The 15,477-nt window shown below is 38.1% G+C and overlaps 1 protein-coding gene and 1 long non-coding RNA gene across 7 annotated transcripts in view; both read left to right on the top strand.

Moving 5' to 3' along the window:
* LOC144329571 (uncharacterized) overlaps positions 1–4,774 on the top strand; it is a 29,687-nt gene extending 24,913 nt beyond the window's left edge. The window contains exon 2 of the long non-coding RNA XR_013394931.1: positions 2,402–4,774. This is a non-coding gene — a long non-coding RNA (uncharacterized LOC144329571). The remainder of the gene's footprint in view (positions 1–2,401) is intronic.
* NR3C1 (nuclear receptor subfamily 3 group C member 1) overlaps positions 1–15,477 on the top strand; it is a 154,090-nt gene that overhangs the window by 93,933 nt on the left and 44,680 nt on the right. The window lies entirely within an intron of this gene.

The raw sequence follows: 15,477 nt of genomic DNA, 5'->3' as shown, positions 1-15,477 counted from the left end.
TGCTATCTGTTTCTTTTTCTATTTTTTATTTTGAATTACATTTTTTTTTACTGTGAAACAAGCATATGTACCTAAGAATGAACAAAATACATCTGCAGTATTGCTTAACAACAGAGATAGGTTCTGAGAAATGCATCATTAGGTGATGTCATCATTGTGCAAACATCATAGAGTGAGCTTACACAAATCTGAATGGTATGTCCTACAATACACCTGGGCTATATGGTATAGCTGTTGCTCCTAGGCCACAAACATAGAGCATGTTACTATACTGAACACTGTATGCAGCTCTAATACAGTGGTGAGGATTTATGTATCTAAACATAGAAAAGGTACAATAAAAATACAGTATAAAAGAGAAGAAAATAGTACACCTGTATAGGTACTTACTGTGAATAGGGCTTCCAGGATTGGAAGTTGCTGTGAGCCATTGAGTAGTGAGTAAATGTGAAGGCCTAGAACATTTATTATATAAAGTCTACTGTAGTGTAAACTCTGTAGACTTAGGCTACACTAAATTTATGAAAAATTTTCTTCAATAATAAATTAACCTTAGCCTACTGTAACTTTTGTACTTCGTAAACTTTTACCTTTTTTTTTTTTTAACATTTTGACTCCTTTGTAGTAACACTTAGCTTAAAACACACATTGTACAGCTATAAAAAATATTTTATGTCCTTCTTCTGTAAGCTTTTTTCCATTTTTAAGATGTTTTTATTTTTAAACTTTGTTGCTAAAAACTAATACACAAACACACCCATTAGCCTAGGTCTATACAGGGTCAGGATCATCAGTGTTCAACCTTCACATGTTGTCCCACTGGAAGGCCTTCGGGATGATAACAAACACAGAGCTGTCGTCTCCTATGATAACAATGCCTTTTTCTGATATACCTACTGAAAGACCTGGCTGAGACTGTTTGACAGTGCTCTAAAATAATGAAAAAAATATAATACAGTAAATATATAAACCAGCAACAGTCATTTTTTATCATTATCAAGTATTATGTACTGTACACAGTTGTATTTGCTGTATTTTCTATAACTGGTAGCATGGTAGTAGGTTTGTTTACACCAGCATCACCACAAACATAAGCATTGTGTTGTATTACAATGCACAGCTACAGCTAAGTGATAGGACTTTTTCAGCTCCATTATAATTTTATGGGACCATCACTATAAACGCTGTCCATCATTGACTGAAATTTATGTCGTGCATGACCATACATGCAATTTAATGAATAATAATTATAAAGCTGGCACTGTGTAATATCCAACCAGGGTAAGAAACAGAATATTGCCTGTACCTTGGAGGCCTCCAGTATGACCATGTAAGTTTACAAATCCTATTTTGTTCCTCCTCCCCAGAGGTACCACTGCCCTGAAAATGTGATCATTATTTTCTTGTTTTTCTTAACTACCTACATAAACATCCTTAAACAATATAACTCAGTTTGTATATTTTGAATCCCATATTAATAGAATATCATATGTATATGAATTTATGTGAATAGAGTATTATATATGTCATTTTGCATCTTGCTTTTTTCACTCAACACTGATTCATTCATGTTGTAGTATACAGCTATACATTATTCATTGCTATGTAGAATTATATCCTCAGAGATAAGAAGATATATGGATGTTTATAATAAATCATTCCACTATTACGAACATTTGAGTAGTTTGTAGTTTTGGTTTACTTAACCAAAAAAATGCTGCTGCCAACATTCTTCCACATTTTACTGTATATGCACATTAATTTATTTATAAGTATTAAAATAATTTCTTTTTGAATACATGTCTAGTGATGGAGTTGCTAGGTCATAGGACATTCTTGTCTTTGACTTTACTGGATAATGCCAAACTGTCTTCCAAAATGATTATGTCCCTAAACTCAGGATACATCTTATTGTCAAATGTTCAATTTTTGTCAGTCTGATGGATGTGTAATGGTATTTCATTGTAGTTTTAATTTGCATTTCCCTGATTACTAATTAAGCTGAATAACTTTTCATGTGTTCATTGGCCATTTGAAGTTCCTGTACTATAAAGTATCTGTGTAAGTGTTTTGTCCATTTTTCTAGTTTTCTGTCCTTTTAGTTGAAATTCAAATTTGCCTAAATCTGTTATTCTCCTAGCACAAGTAACTGGGATGCTTTGCTTTAGATTTAGCCTAATTCTTTATGATTTTGTCAGCTTGATGGTGCTTTTAAGGATATATATATATGTGTGTGTGCGCGCGCGCATGTGCATGTGTGTATATATGTATGTGTGTAGTTTTTTGAGACAAAGTCTCACTCTGTGACGCAGGCTGGAGTGCAGCGGCACAATCTTGGCTCACTGCAGCCTCCACCTCCTGGATTCAAGCTTTTCCCTGTCTCAGCCACCCAAGTAGCTAGGATTACAGGTGTTCCAGCATACCCAGCGAATTTTTGTATTTAATAGAAACAGGGTTTCGCAATGTTGACCAGGCTGGACTCGAACTCCTCACTTCAAGCCATCTGCCTGCTTTAGCCTCCCAAAGTGCTAGAATTACAGGCGTTAGCTTCCATGCCCAGCCTGGATATCTTTTAGAAATATTTTTTATCTGGCACTTTGGTTTTTGGCTGGCAGGTTGGCACCCACAGTCTGACCTACCATATCTATAAAAAGAAACCTGTAAATGGTCTTAGACTTTGAACCAGTCTTCCTGATTTTGAACCCCTACCTTTACCCCCCAGTTTTTGAGCCTTTCAGAATTTTTTTCATAATAATTAGGTTGCTTCTTAGCTTTCCCGACTGCTGACTTAACAGATCTCAGGAAGCCAACAATCCTTGTCCATCTGCTTTCTGTCTTACAAACTGTTGCTGGTATTGTCTCTTCTCTTTATTCTTAGAGGTGTATGCTTTTAAAAACAAATACTGGGTTCCAGAGGGAGCTGAAATAAAAGCATGTGTTAAATATACCATCTTTAACCAGAACTACATTTGACTGGTCATTTTATTTTCAAGCTCACATACACTTCAAACAGAGATATGACTAAAGGAAGTATGTGAACAACAGCCAGGGCTCTGAACATCACAGATTATATCGTCATACTTGAAATATTTTAAATTTTGATTTAAAATGAGAGCTTTATAGATATATCCTCAATGGACTGAGTGTTTAAGTATTTAACATCCAAAACGTTCTTACTAATCAAGAGAAGACAAACACCCCAACAGAGAAGTAGGCAATTTTTATCAATTGCCAGTTCACCAGATTTGTTTTCTGTTAGAAGTGAATATGGGGAAATACATGTGCTCATGTTTTGCCTACTTTCCTGGAGCCAGTGAGGAGAGGCTGTTTAGTGATCCATATGATAAACTCTAAAGTTGTCCATTGGCTTTCCAGTCCCTTCTAGGAATTTAACTTAAGGAAATAATCAGACATTTGCAAAGGTGTATACAGTGGTATTTATAACAGTGAAAAACCAAAGAATGACCAATAATGGGAGAATGGAAGTTATAGGCAAATACTTTGCAACTACTAAAGAATCATGTAAAATATCTATTGACATAGGAGTTTTATCAAAATGTGAAGTATACAGCTGAATAGTACCTCCTCACATATAAAGCACGGTGCAAAGTAGCCATTTATATTGTTATCCCCAAAATAAATATATGCAAATTTTTTAAAGATGAAGGCTATATATGGAAGTGTTTGCTGGTTTTCTGTCAAAAGAATGGTGGCTTTATTTTATAATTTAAACTTTTTGCGGTTTTCTAAATTGTCTAAATAGTTAAATTTTTATAATGTAAAAGTGTCTTCCAATTTAGCTTCATTTGACAAATTACCTTTTCATTCTATCTAGCTGTGTATTTCTAAATGAATTTACAGCAGTAATCTTAGAGCAGATGAATTTACAACAATAATCTTAGAATAGACTATGGATTAGATGTAAAAACATGAACTTAGGAAAAAAATATTTTGGGCTTTATGGTTACAGAAAGTTTTCCTCAGTGTGGGGATCATAGCTGTATTGAGTTTATTCAGTTTTCCTTTCCCACATGAATGAAAAATGGGGCCAGCCTACAGCTGGAAGTGCCTCGGCATGTGCCACTCTACTGTGTATGATCTGATTTCTTGATGGCTAGCAGGGAGAGAAGCAAATTGCCTCCTATTCAAACCAAGACCCTCTGCCCCACAAATAGCATCAGCCAGTCATTTAAGCTACTCCCTGCAGTGGCAAGAAGGTGTGAACCCCTTATGTTCTCTGTTGCATACCCTTGTCTAATTCACTATTTCTTATTCTTTCCAGGTTTTGGCTTTATGCTACATTTCAGAAATCATAACCTTTTCTAGTATTATTTTATTCTTTTTGACACTGTGAGAAAATGGATGCTTCTTATAGACTATTTATACCATTTTGCTCTCTTTTGGGAGGCAGAGACAGGGACAGAGTTCCTCCTCAGGCTAACTAGGAAAACTTACTAACTGCTTCCAATGTAATTTTAAAGATCTCCCTCTTTCTATTGCTCCCTGTACTCTTAAATCTTTTTTTTTAATTTTAATTTTAAGTTCCAGGGCACATGTGCAGGATGTGCAGGTTACGTAGGTAAACATGTGGCCATGGTGGCTTGCTGTACCTATCAACCCATCAGGTATTAAGTCTGGCTTGCATTAGCTATTTTTCCTAATGTCCCACCCTGCCACCCAACAGGCCCCAGTTACGCTCTTAATCCTTATAGCTTAGATGTTATGATCCACAGTGGGGTTCTTACAGAAGGTTATGGAAAAAAAAAAAAAGAAACGCTCAAAGTGCCCGAACTTTTTTAAAATAATCCTGGTACAGCTAAACTCATGCACTGACTGTCCACCTAACATGTAACAGTCTGTGTTGTGATACATTGTTTTAACGTTCTGAATGCTTGTCAGCTTTCAGTATTAAAGATGTGAATCATTTATCAGCAATGAAACATTTAGTCTAAGGTTGTCAGCTATTTATGCTACAAATTAATGACTTGTCCTTAAAATATCAATTTTGTGATTCATGTTTTGGCAGGTAGATGTTTAGTGTTCTAATTTTAAACTATGAATAAAAGTTTTGCCATAATCATTGTTTTATTGGTTCCTTTTCTCCCCTACCCACTACCCAAAAAATCCTGCAATTCTTTTTAGTTAAACTTTTAGGTTCAAGGGTACATGTGCAGGTTTGTTATATAAGCAAATTTTGTATCACAGGGGTTTGGTGTACAGATTATTTCATCACCCAGGAAATAAACATAGTACCTGATGGATAGGTTTTCAGTCTTCACCCACTTCCCACCCTCAAGTAGGCCCCGGTGTCTGTCATTCCCTTCTTCATGTCAATGTATACTCAATGTTTAGCTCCTACTTATAAGTGAGAAGAACATGTGGTATTTGGTTTTCTATTCCTGTGTTAGTTTGCTTAGGATAATGGCTGCCAGCTCCATCCATGTTGCTGCAAAGGACATGATCTCATTCTTTTTATGGCTGTGTAGAATTCCATGGTGTATATACACCACATTTTCTTTATCCAGTCTTCTGTTGATGGTCTTTTAGGTTGATTCCATGTCTTTGCTATTGTGAGTAGTGCTGCAATGAACATGCATGTGTCTTTATGGTAGAATCATTTATATTCCTCTGGGTACATACCTAGTGATGGAATTGCTGGGTCAAATGGTAGTTCTGTTTTAAGTTCTCTGAGAAATCATCAAACTGCTTTCCACTATGGCTGGATTAGTTTACACTCCTACCAGGTGTGCATACACATTTCCCTTTCTCTGCAACCTCGCCAGGATCTGTAATTTCCTGACTGTTTAGTAATAGCTGTTCTGACTGGTGTGAGATGGTATCTCATTGTGGTTTTGATTTGCATTTCTCTAATGATCAATGATGTTGAACATTTTTCATATGCTTCTTGGCCACATGTGTGTCTTCTTTTGAAAAGTGTTCATGTCCTTTGCCCACTTTTTAATGGAGTTGTCTTTTGCTTATTAAGTTCCTTATAGATTCTGGATATTATACTTTTATCAGATGCATGGTTTGCAAGTATTTTCCCCCATTCTATAGGCTGTCTGTTTACTGTGTTCATAATTTCTTTTAGTGTGCAGAAGCCCTTTAGTTTAATTAGGTTCCATTTGTCAAATTTTTTGTTTGTTGCAGTTGCTTTTGGTGTCTTTGTCAAAATACTTGCCAGGGCCTGTGTCCATAATAGTTTATTTCCCAGGTTATCTTCTAAGGTTTTTATATTTTTAGCTTTTGTGTTTAAGTCTTTAATGCATCTTGACTTGATTTTTGGATATGATGTAAGAAAAGGTTTCACTTTGAATCTTCGGCATGTGGCTAGCCAATTATCCCAGCACCATTTATTGAATAGGGAGTCCTTTCCCCATTGCTTGTTTTTGTTGGCTTTGTTAAAGATCGGATGGTTTTAAGTGTGTAGTCTTATTTCTGGGCTCTATTCTGTTGCATTGGTCTATGTGTCTGTTTTGTACCAATACCATGCTGTTTTGATTACTGTAACCTTATAGTAGTTCGAAGTCGGATAATATGGTGCCTCCAGCTTTGTTCTTTTGGTTTAGGATTGCTTTGGCTATTTGGGCCTTTTTTTTGATTCTGTGTGAATTTTAAAATAGTTTTTTTCTAATTCTGTGAAGAATGTCATTGGTATTTTGAGAGCAATAGCATTGAACCCGCTAATTGCTTTGGGCAGTATGGCCATTTTAACAATATTGATTCTTTCTATACCCTGCAATGCTTTGTTGTTGTATTTAACTTTTTGGTTGTGAAGTTTTTTTCAGGGATGATTTTGTTGAAAGTAACAACTCTAAAAATTATGTTAGTAATTAAAATTTTAAGTAAAGACTTTTATTTTCAGAGATTCCATTTCTCTTAGACTTTGGAGCTGTTAACAGGATAATCCAATCTGTAGTGGTACTCAGCAGTTTCTGTTTCCTGCATGCAGAACTGCTTATATGAAAACACACTTTTAAAAATGCTTTCTTATGGCTGACATTCACATTCTTATTCTTTTTGATTCTTTTCAAAAAGGGATTCAGTTTGTTAAAAATATTTTTTGCAATACTTTTATGAAGATACAAACTCTGACAGAGCTTTTAAAACAAGTTTGAGAGAATAGTATTAATTTTATTTGTAAATCTGAAGATTATTTTAGAAAAAAGGAAAAGATTATTTACTATTATTTTCATTATAAATGCTTATCAATTTTAAAGCTTCCACATTGCACATCTCCCACTGCAACAGTAGCTACCATTTATTCTTTCTCAAAAAGTGCTGTGTGCCCTTGAAATTTTTACATTTTGAAGAATATCCCTAAAATTTTAAAAATTAGAAGAAACACATTACTTTTCTAATGAGTGTTATAAAATGAACCACAGTAACCTATACTCACTTAGACTGTGAAAAACAACCAAAACCAAAATTTATTTTCTATTGCTAAATTTTCAAAAGTGAAAATATATGATAGTTTACATGGCACATCACTGTTATTGTGAATTGATAAATGTATATGTAGACAAATATGTGTAAATCAGAGTACATACACATTACATACAGTGCCACAATACATTTTTAGTATGTTTTGACTGATATTTAATTATATAATTTACCAAAAGGATCTCACCAGAATGTGGAATAGTACTGAATTTTAGAACAATTCACACGTTTAAAAAAAAAAAAAAATGTAGTCAGCCCTTTTATCTGTATCTGGGGAATGCAGGGTAAAGGAATAGTAAATGAGTATTGGTATAAAAAAAAAAAAAAGGTGTTACTTTCTTACCTGTGATACCTGTTACTTTGGGTATCATTTGACCTTTATTTCTGTGAAACAAAGGAGTTCTAACATCCTCTAATTATTATAATATTGTTCTAATTTAATCTATCTTAACCTGTGACACAGTTTGAAAACCAAGCTTTTACTATTGGCATGTGCAAAAAAATAAAGCAGCAAGTAGACTTGGAATCTTGAATGCAAATTTAGATTTTGCCTCTTAATAAATGTATAATACAGTGTCCTGGGACCAGTTCTCTTAATTTCTGAGTCCTAGTTTCTGCATCTGTCAAATGGGATTAGAGATACCTACTTTCAGGATGTGATATGGTTTGACTTTGTCCCCACCGAAATCTTATCTTGAATTGTAATCCCCACATGTTGAGGGAGGGACCTGGTGTGAGGTGTTTGGATCATGGAGGAGATTTCCTCCATGCTGTTCTCATGATAGTGAGGGAGATCTCAAAAGATCTGATGGTTTAAATATGGCAGTTTGCCCTGTGCTTTCTCTCTCTCCTGCCACCATGTAAGACTTTCCTTGCTTCCTCTTTGCCTTCTGCCATGATTGTATGTTTCTTGAGGCCTCCCCAGCATTGTAGAACTATGAGTAAATTAAACCTCCCTTATAAATTACCCAGTCTCAGATACTCTTTATAGCAGTGTAAAAACTGACTAATACAGAGAATTGGTACTGGCAGAATTGGGTACTGCTATAAAGATAACCTGAAAATGTGAAGCGACTTTGGAACTGGGTAACGGTCAGTGGTTGGAACAGTTTGGAGGGCTCAGAAGAAAACTGGAAGATACAGGAAAATTTGGAACTTCCTAGAGACTTGTGAATACTTTTGACCAAAATGCTAATAGTGATGTGGACGGTGAAGTCCAGGCTGAAGTGGACTCAGATAGAGATGAGGAACTTACTGGGAACTGGACCAAATGTTATTTTTGCTATGCTTTAGCAAAAAGACTGGCAGCCTTTTGCTGCTGCCCTAGAGAAGTGAAGAACTTTGAACTTGAGAGAGATGATTTAGGGTATCGAGCAGAAGAAATTTCTAAGCAGCAAAGCATCTTAGTGGTGACCTGGCTGATTCTGAAAGCATTCATTCATATGCATTCACAAAGATATAGTTTGAAATTGGAACTTAGGTTTAGAAGTGAAGCAGAGCATAAAGGTCTGGAAAATTTGCAGCCTGACTATGTAGTAGAAAAGAAAACCCCATTTTCTGTGGAGGAATTCAAACCAGATGCAGAAATGTGAATAAGTAACAAGGAGCTGAATGTTAATAACCAAGACAATGGAGAAAATGTCTCCAGGGCATGGCAGAGATCTTCGGGGGCAGCCCCTCCCATCACAGGCCTGAGACCTAGAAGGGAAAAATGGTTTCCTGGTCAGGGTCTCACTGCTCTGTACAGCTTTACGACATGGGCCCTGCATCCCTGCCACTCCAGCTCCAACTGTGGCTAAAAGGGGCCAAGTTATAGCTTGCACCATTGCTTCAGAGGATGCAAGTCTGATGCTTTGGCAGCTTCTATGTGGTGTTGGGCCTGCAGGTGCGCAGAAGACAAGAGCTGAGGTTTGGGAACTTGTGCCTGTATTTCAGAGAATGTATAGAAACGCCTGCATGTCCAGGTAGAAGACTGCTGCAGGCAAAGCCCTCATGGAGAACCTCTGCTAGGGCAGTGTGAAAGGGAAATGTGGGGTTGGATCCCCCATACAGAGTCCCCACCTAGTGGAGCTGTGAGAAGAGGGCCAATGTCCTCCAGGCTCCAGAAAGGATTCACTGAGAGGTTGCAGTATGCACCTGGAAAAGCCACAGAATGCCAGCCTGTGAAAGCCACAGGGGCACCCTTCTGAGCCACAGGGGTGGAGCTGCCCAAGGGTATGAAAGCCCACCCCTTACTGCAGTGTGCCCTGAATATGAGACATGGAGTCAAAGGAGATTTGGGAGCTTTTAGAGTTAAGGGCTGCCCAGCTGGGTTTCAGATTTGCATGGCGCCTGTGGCCCTTGGTTTGGCCAATTTCTCCCATTTGGAACAGGAATATTTACCCAATGCCTGTTCCCTCATTGTATCTTGGAAGTAACTAACTTGCTTTTGATTTTATAGGCTCATAAGTGGAAGGGACTTGCCTTGTCTCAGATGAGACTTTGGTCTTGGACTTTTGAGTTAATGCAGTAATGAGTTAAGACTAGGGGACTGTTGTGAAGGCATAATTGGTTTTAAAATGTGAAAAGACATGGGATTTGAGATGGGTCAGGTGCAAAATGATATGGGTTGGCTCTGTCCCCACCCAAATCTAATCTTTAATTGTAACGCCCATGTTTTGGGGGAGGGACCTGGTGGGAGGCAATTGGATCATGGGAGGAGGTTTTTCCATGCTGTTCTTGTGATAGGGAGTTCTCAGGAGAGCTGATGGTTTAAATGTGGCAGTTTCCCCTGTGCTCTCTCTCTCCTGCCGCCATGTAAGACGTGCCTTGTTTCCCCTGCCCCTTCCACCATGATCGTACATTTCCTAAGGCTTCCCCAGCCATGCAGAACTGTGAGTCAATTAAACCTCCTTTCTGAATAAATTACCCAATCTCAGGTAGTATCTTTATAGCAGTGTCAGAATGGACTAATACAGGATAGTAATGAAGATTACAGAATATGTAGATCAAGAAGTGCTAAGTAAATAGCAGCTATTATTATGTAGTCAAATTGAATGTATACATTGTGGTACTTCAGTGTCCTTTAAATTGAGTAACTAGAAATTTGTTGGCTTTCTCAATCTGCTCACATCAGATGACATGTTATTTTATGCCTATGCTTTTTTCTGGTTAATAGATATAAATCTATTCACTCAACTTCTATTTACAAAACTGGTAGTGTGGCAAGACGTCTCCTTTCTAGTTAAGGCTGTATAATATTAAGTTCATTTTACTTAAATTAACTATGGTTTGGGAAATGCTTTTCATATCATCATGTATGCCCAACTTGATACTTTAGTGGGACAGTATATTTCAGAAAAAACAAATGTATCCCCCAAAATTCTAGGGTTGAATACATTAGTCAAACATATAACAGTGTACTTCAGAGTTCCTCTAAGGGCAAAACTCATGGTATGAAATACAAAACACTCATATTTATACTTTTGTATTTTTGAAATGCAGTCTTCATGTTAATTTAGCATTTTAATGACCAGCATGACATTATCTTAATAATTTGGAATGCCATTATGTTCATTTAAGACTTAATATAGTAAGTATCTGAAGAAAAAAATGGAAGTTACTGAATGCTTTTGTATCTCTTAATTATAATTTGTGCTCCACTGTGATATGAAGGATAGAAGAGGCAAAAACAGAAATTAACTTTGATGTTTAACCTTACCTTAAGACTGTTAAGTGGCCCACATAATCTTAAAAAACTCTGTCAGGCTTAATGGATGTTACTCTGCAGGTCCCTGCCAAGCAGCAGTCATAAGGTTATGAGGCACATGGATTTTGGAATTAGGAAGAGCTGAATTCAGATTCAGGTGTTGCCTTATAATGTGACTTTGGGCAAATAAAAGGCCCAATTTTTGTATTCTTACCTGTAAAATGGACTCAGTAAAAAATATTTGAGATAATTTATTTACTGTACCTAGCCATGCAGCTTGACACACAGAATTACAAGTCAGTAGTTTCCAGTATGATTATTGTGAAAGGGATATTTTGTTTCACCTACTGAAAACTTTTTCAGTCTTAAAATTTTTATCTAATTGGCTGTATTGGAGATGTCTGCTATATAACTTTTATATAATCTTAAAAACTATTTCTTTCCTCCTTGATCTTCTGGGGATAAGCTTACCAATATTTTCATTATTTACTAAATATAGCAGCCCCCACCCCTTATTTATGGAGGATAGGTTCCAAAACCCCCAGTGTATGCTTGAAACCACCCAAATTCTATATGTATAATGTTTTTCCTATACATACATACCTATGGTTAAAGTTTAATTTATTAGGAACAGTAAAAGAGTAACTGTAACTAATAATAGAATAAAACAATTAAACAATATGCCAGCATCACTAATCTTGTGCTTTAGGGCCATTATTAAGTAAAATAAGGGTTGCTTGAACACAATCACTGTGATACCGTGGCAGTCCAACTGGTAACAGAGATAGTGATGTGGTTTGGCTGTGTCCTCACCAAAATCTCAACTTGAATTGTATCTCCCAGAATTCCTATGTGTTGTGGGACAGACCCAGGGGGAGGTAATTGAATCATGGGATCTGGTCTTTCCCTTGCTATTCTCATGATAGTTAACAAGTCTCACATGATCTGATGGGTTTATCAGGGGTTTCCCCTTTTGCCTCTTCCTCATTTTTCTCTTGCCACCACCATGTATCCTGCCATGATTCCTGCCATGGCCTCCTGCCATGATTCTGGGGCTTCCCCAGCCATGTGGAACTCTAAGTCCAATTAAACTTCTTTTTGTTCCCAGTTTTGGGTATGTCATCACAAGCATGAAAATGGACTAATACAGTAAACTGGTACCAGTAGAGTGGGTGTTGCTGAAAAGATACCCAAAAATGTGGAAGCAACTTTGGAACTGGGTAACAGGCAGAGTTTGGAACGGTTTGGAAGACTCAGAAGAAGACGGCAAAATGTGGGAAAGTTAGGAGCCTCTTAGAAACATGTTGAATGGCTTTGACCAAAATGCTGATAGTGATATGAACAATAAGGTCCAGGCTGAGGTGGTCTCAGATGTATATTAGGAACTTGTTGGGAACTGGAGCAAAGGTTACTATTGTTATGTTTTAGCAAAAAGAGTGGTGGCATTTTGCCCCTGCCCTAGAGATTTGTGGAACTTTGAACTTGAGAGAGATGATTTAGGGTATCTGATGGAAGAAATTTCTAAGCAGCAAAGCACTTAAAAGGTGACTTGGGTGCTGTTAAAAGCATTCTGTTTTAAAAGGGAAACAGCATAAAACTTCAGAAAATTTGCAGCCTGACAATGCGGTTGAAAAGAGAAACCCATATTTTGAGAAGAAATTAAAGCTGGCTGCAAATATTTGCATAAGTAGCACGGAGCCTCATGCGAATCCCTAAGACCATGGGGAAAATGTCTCCATGGCCATGTCAGACACCTTCAAAGTAGCCCTTCCCATCACAGGCCCAGAGGCCCAGGAGGAAAAAGTGGTTTCATGGGCCAGGTCCAGGATCCTCATGCTGTGTGCAGGCTAGGGACTTTGTGCCCTGTATCCCAGCTGCTCCAGCTGTGGCTGAAAGGGGCCAAAGTAGAGCTCAGGCTGTGGCTTCAGAGGGTGGAAGCCCCAAGCCTTGGCAGCTTCCACATGGTGTTGAGCCTGTGGGTGCACAGAAGTCAAGAACTGTGGTTTGGGAATGTCCGCCTAGATTTTAGAAGATGTATGGAAACACCTGGATACCCAGGCAGAAGTTTTACTGCAGGGCAGGGCTGTCATGGAGAACCTCTGCTAGGGCAGTGCAGAAGGGAAATGTGGGATTGGAGCCCTCACACAGAGTCCCTACTGGGGCACTGCCCAGTGGAGCTGTGGGAAGAGAGCTGTCATCCACCAGACCCCAGAATGGTAGATCCACCGATAGCTTGCACTGTGTACCTGGAAAATCCGCAGACACTCAACGCCACCCTGTGAAAGTAGCTGGGAGGTAGGCTGTACCCTGCAAAGTCACAGGGGCAGAACTGCCCAAGACCATGGGAATTCATCTTTTGTATCAGCGTCCTGGATGTGAGACCTGAGGTCAAAGGAGATCATTCTGGAGCTTTAAAATTTGGTTATCTCACTGGATTTCACTTTCATGGGCCCTGTAACCCCCTTTGTTTTGGCCAATTTCTCCCATTTGGAACAGCTGTATTTAACCTCTGACACTGCATGGCACACCTCCCCCCCCGCCCCGCCCTTGTATCTAGGAAGTCACTAGCTTGCTTTTGATTTTATAGGCTCATAGGCAGAAGGGACTTACTTGCCTTGTCTCAGATGAGACTTTGGACTGTGGACTTTTGGGTTAATACTGAAATAAGCTAAGACTTTGGGGGACTGTTGGGAAGGCATGATTGGTTTTGAAATGTGAGGACATGAGATTTGGAGGGGCCAGGGGCAGAATGATACAGTTTGGCTGTGTTCTCACCCAAATCTCAACTTGAACTGTATGTCCCAGAATTCCCATGTGTTGTGGGAGGGACCTGGTGGGGAGGGGGTGTGGTAATCAAATCATGGGGGCTGGTCTTTCCTGTGCTATTCTCATGATAGTGAATAAGACTAACAAGATCTCATGGGTTTATCAGGGGTTTCCACTTTTGCCTCTTCCTCATTTTTCTCTTGCCACCACCATGTAAGAAGTACCTTTCACCTCCTGCCATGATTCTGAGGCCTCCCCAGCCGTGTGGAACTGTAAGTCCAATTAAACCTCTTTTTCTTCCCAGTTTTGGGTATGTCTTTATCAGCAGTGTGAAAACAACTAATACAGATGACTAGTAAGGGACTAACCGCCAGGGAGCGTCTCCAGTGGATATGCTGGGCAAAGGGATGATTCACGTTCCAGGGCATAAGATCTCATTACTCAGAATTGCACAGAATTTAAAACTTATGAATTGTTTACTTCTGGAATTTTCCATTTAATGTTTTCAAACTGTTGTTGATTGCAGGTACCTGAAACTCTCAAAAGTGAAACCACAGATAAGTGGGGAGTCCTGTATGTAAAATTATTCCTTTAAATTGTTTCAGTGGATTTGTAGGGACCTGAGTGTGAAGTGAGAGCAGCAGCATCAAAACCTGAGGGAAATTTAGATAGCAAAAGAAACTCATCTAGTATACTGGCGTGACAGAGGAACCAAGAAGTTCTCATGTTAATGTGAGAATCTAAGAATTAAAGAATTAAGCCTTTGCCTTTGAGGGAAGGAAAGGGTAGTGTGGCTTTAAATCAGGTTGAGATTGTTTCTGAGGGTTCTTTTTCCTTCCTTTATATTGATATGAATAGAGACACAACTGTTCTGCATTTCCATTTGTTTTTATAAATGTCTTTGTAGGACTTAGGAACTGCTAATTATGGAATATAAGATATACATTAGTTTGAGGAACATCTGAAAATTAGGTCAAATGACACAGACTGTCACACAATTTTAAGACAAATGTTTTTACCTATTTGACCTAGTCTGGCAATCCCTATTTGGGCAGAAATCTTCATTTGCAGGTCATGATTGGAAGCAGGGACAGAAAAAAATTGCCACCTTTTTTGTATTATGTTACCAAGACATCAAACCTACAAAGTTCAAAGCATTATTTCTCAAGTTGAAGGCCTGGATAGACCTCAGCTTCTCAGTTCTGACACTTTATCATAGTGGAGAAGGAAGAAGATTGCTTAAGAACACTGATGTTGGTGTCAGAAAGACCTGGGTTTGAACCCTGACTTTACTAGTTACTTAGGTCACTTTAGGCAACTCACGTTTTCTAAATCTTGTTTCCTCATCTATAAATGCTGAAAATAGTACCCACCTCATAGGTCTGTGGAGAGGATTAAATGGGATAATCTATACAAAGAAAGAGCTTGCATAATAGTGCCTAGTAATAGTGAGATTATACCTGTATTCTGATTATAATCTCATAAATTTAGTTGTCTCAGAGTTCTTTTGCAAAACAGATAAAGATATAAAGTATGAGTAAGCAAAATAAGTGAACATACACTGAAATTTTACAAGATGC

Source organism: Macaca mulatta, chromosome 6, assembly GCF_049350105.2.
Source record: "Macaca mulatta isolate MMU2019108-1 chromosome 6, T2T-MMU8v2.0, whole genome shotgun sequence".
Classification (NCBI taxonomy): domain Eukaryota; kingdom Metazoa; phylum Chordata; class Mammalia; order Primates; family Cercopithecidae; genus Macaca; species Macaca mulatta.
Note: the sequence above shows the minus strand (reverse complement) of the source record. Positions and strands in the feature narration are given on the sequence as shown.